The sequence below is a fragment of the Dromiciops gliroides genome, chromosome 1 (genome assembly GCF_019393635.1).
Source record: "Dromiciops gliroides isolate mDroGli1 chromosome 1, mDroGli1.pri, whole genome shotgun sequence".
In the NCBI taxonomy this organism is placed as follows: Eukaryota; Metazoa; Chordata; class Mammalia; order Microbiotheria; family Microbiotheriidae; genus Dromiciops; species Dromiciops gliroides.
The window spans coordinates 212450789-212454907 of record NC_057861.1 but is presented as its reverse complement, the minus strand read 5'-3'; the positions used below and the strand labels follow the sequence as shown (position 1 = coordinate 212454907).

The window sequence follows — 4119 nt, the reverse complement described above, 5'->3', positions numbered from 1 at the left end:
TAATGGAACTCTAAGTTCTACTGAATTGTAACAGAGAGTTACTTAAATAATCAGAATTTGACCACAAAAATTTGTGAATTAAATGTGTGTGTATGTGTATGTGTGTTGTCTCAGCAACTGAAGTGGTATAAGGACAGGAAATATTTAGGGGAAACTTTTAGGTTAGGGAGAAAAGTTTGTATTTTTTATCGTTATAACAAATATGCCTCTGTAAGGTAATTGCTGTTAAGTGGATAAATGAAACTGGGGTGCTGATTGTGTTTAACTCTCTCTATGCACTATTGTCCAAACAACTATATAGTAGGATTATGGATTTATTATCCAAACACACACACACACACACACACACACACACACACACATATAGGAATGGGGGCTTGAACCAATAGTCCTCTTAGAACCCTGAGGTTCTAACTTGGTTTGTGCATATGTGTGTGTATGTATATGTGTGTGTGTGTGTGTGTGTGTTTGGATAATAAATCCATAATCCTACTATATAGTTGTTTGGACAATAGTGCATAGATCTAATCTATCAGAGGATATGTCTCAGGCACTGTGGATGGACAATGAAATGAGACAAAAGTTGAATAGGACTGTCAACCAGGCAGAATGGCCTCTAACCTGTGAATGGCCAGAGCCTGAACAGAGCATGCTAGAGACAGATGATTCAGGAATTAAAAAGAAGTTTTATTTTCAAAGTGAAGAAAATGGCTTGCAAGCATGTACTGGGGGCCAGGTCCATAGTGGGAAGGGGGAGAGGCAGTGTGGGGAAATCTCAATACTTATATTAAAAGCTGTACAGTGAGCTGTATCCCTGACAATGAGGGGTAACAGCAAGAATGTGACAAGTTGATTCATTGCAGAATTTTCTGTGTCTGTCCAGTGCTCTTCCAGTTTAGAGAATACCTTGAGAATTATGTGATTTTGCCAGAGGGTGAGATCATTTAGAGGGTAATCACAAAGGATTATTGTCTTGCCAAGTTCAGGACACAGCTTGCCTGCTGGTCCTTAGCTCTCGAAAACAGGGTGTCTCCTAATATTTTGTCATTTCCCTTTTTTGACCAAAGGTAGGGGGGGATGAAAGAACCTTTACCCTTCTGGCCAATAAAGGAGAGGCAGGTATAAACCAAGATGCCACAAGAGACCAGTTGGGCCAAGACAATATATTGTCCAGGGAGTCAGTTCCTTCAGGGTATCTATTAGGTATCATTATTAGCCGTTGTTTGCTTGCAAGCAGAAAATAATTGGGGCGGGGGGACAAGAATGTAGAGTGAGAAAATGCCAACACACACATATCAGGGCCTTGATGGTGGGGCACATACAAAAGAGAAGAGGAAAAAAAACAACTAAGATGACATATTCAGCCCTTATCTGGAATCTTGTGATGGCTGTCTCATCTGGGTGTTGCCTGCTTCTGGGCCCATAATAGATGCACCTTGAGGTTCCTGGAGGTTTCTTCCATCCACTCAGGAGTCGGGACTTTCTTCAGATTATCCAGATGTACACAGCCAGGACTACACATACAGAAGTACAAGTTTAGCAGCTGTGGGAGTAATCAAAGGATCTGGGAAGAGCCCTTAGAAACAATGATTGGTTGCACACAGAGCTGGTCCACTTTCCTAATCATGCAGGATGAGGTTCTAACAATGCAATAAGATTTTTCATAAAGTCATAATCATAGTTATGTTAGTGTCAGATTATCAATCAAACTACTTAGAGGACTCATGATGAGCTAGTTTTGAGAAAGGAGATTTGCATGTTGCAAAGGTAACCAAGAAAGCAAACATAAATGTTTTGAAACAAAAGACCAAAGCAAAATAATAATTATCACCACTGTGAACTAACAAAAAATCTCTTATTCTAGAGATTCATTCTCAATGTCCATTTAATATGTACCTTTTGATTCCCAAATATCTCATATAGTTATCTTGTACTTATATATCATTTCTTGGACAATAGGCTTTATTCTCAGGATAGCTTCAAAAGGGGCTCTGCTTATTGGATTGAAAACCTAGAGGTTCCTAGATAATTTTGCTAGTAACAAGACAATAATTTTGTACAATGACTTAAATTTGGTTCTTCAATCTTGAAACTTCAGAGTGCAAGAAAATTACTAATAATAGGGATTTGGGGACTTCCAGAGGCCCCCAGTGACAGAGCCTGACCTGATCTTTCTTAAGGTCAGCCCAGAGTCAGGAAGTTACCTCACTCAAAATCACACCTACCTGAAAGCCTTGTTCCTGCCAGAGGCTCTATACTCTGGGCTCTGACCTCAGCACAACTGTGCTGAACCACTCTCAAATCCAGTGAACCAATAGATTTGAATGATGCTAGCCAATTAGTGACCCCGGGCAAGTCACTTAACCCTTATTGTCCTACAAAAACAAAAACAAAAATGTATGAGGGTCAAACTGTAAAAATGAACTCTCCTCAATTTTAACACAATTAGAAAGATACTTTTAAAATGAGAAAATAATTTCACTTTCTTTACCATCATCAATATAATTTATGTGTGAAATCCAATTAATCCTTAATTAATAAATCCATGATCCAATTTTGAGAACCTATTAAAAATACTCAAAGCCTAAATTTCCATGATATATACATATACATATATACATATATATATATATATATATATATATATACATACACACATTTGGAAACGAATCATATACATCTGTGTATAGTTCTCAGAAAAAAATTCAATCCTGTTGCTTTTCTCAAAATTTACTATTCCATTTATTTAGAAAACTTTTCCAATACATATTTCTTTAATCATTTCTCCCTTTGAAGGATATCATCCCTATATTATAATTTGATCACAAATATAGAATAAAAATTATAAAATTTCATTCTTGCATCCTATAGTAGTAACTCAGAAATGTTCCAGTATCAATTTATTATTTAATAGATTTGATATAGTACTTACAAAACTTCATGGAAATTTGCTATAAAAGGGAAAAGAGGAACATAGTTATAACAATGTCATATATCATAACAAAGGGAAAAAACTCCTTAGCTCTGTTTCATTCCAGGCATGAGTCATATCTGATAGCCAATCATGTAGTCACAGAGTATTAAAAGCAAGGTGCAGGAAGAAATAGAGTCATGAGGATCCTATTTTGGACCAGGCCAAAGTTGACCCCAAATTCTTCCCTAGGCACAGACATTCACCTTTAGCAGTTGGCAGACTGCAGCACAGATCCATTTTCTGTTATTGCTCAAAATAATATTAGATTATGGTCCCAGGAATTTTTTCCTTAAATAGCAAAATTTCACTAACCACACTTAGGACTTGAATATCTTTCCTGACATTTCCCTAATGGTTAACATTTCATTTTTCCTTTGCTTATAAATTAAAACTACCCATATTCTGGGACTTCAGATATACAGCAAATATCTGATAGTTGACTCATCATTAGTAAGTTGAAACTACATCTTTAAACAACCATATACATTTTCATAATAGCCAAGATTTTCAAATTTAAATTCACTATTAGAGTAAACATTATTATTTATTATCTGCTTTATAGAAAACTATACCTCATTAAATATTAAATATTTTTATCACAGCCTTTTAAAAGCCCAATTCATGCATAACAGTATACAGATTAAAGTTTCTTTGTCTAACAGCAATAGTGTTACAATAGACTTTCAAATTCCACAATATTAGAAAATTTAGAAATACAATAACACAAATAATATCATGTATTTAAAACATGAACTAAAACTTCAGATAACATCCATTCAGTCAATTGCATTTCTAAATAATCACATATAACATCCATTGATCTTATTATCTTTGCCATTTTAAAACTACTTTTAAAGCTACCAGGCATGGAAAAGTTACATTCAATTAAAGAAATAATAATATAGTGCTTAGCATATGCTGCTGGTTACTGTGTTAAACACTTTACAATCACTATATTATTTTGATCTCACAACAACCCTGGGAGGTAGATACCATTATTATTTTTCTCTTTACAGATCAGGAAACTGGAACAGAGATAATATAACTATTTTAAGATTATACAGCTAATAAATTTCTGCAACCAGAATGTAATTCAAGTTTTCCTAAATTTTTCCAGTATTTTTTTTCAGCACCTGTATTTGGGA

General features: G+C 34.9%; 1 long non-coding RNA gene across 1 annotated transcript; it reads right to left on the bottom strand.

Annotated features, from left to right (window-relative positions):
* Nucleotides 1-666: 666 nt before the first annotated feature.
* Nucleotides 667-2277, bottom strand: LOC122736608. The gene is made up of 2 exons (XR_006354208.1): nt 2226-2277; nt 667-1514 (listed from the first exon to the last, which is right to left on the bottom strand). It is a non-coding gene; the product is annotated as an uncharacterized LOC122736608 (long non-coding RNA).
* Nucleotides 2278-4119: the final 1842 nt, after the last annotated feature.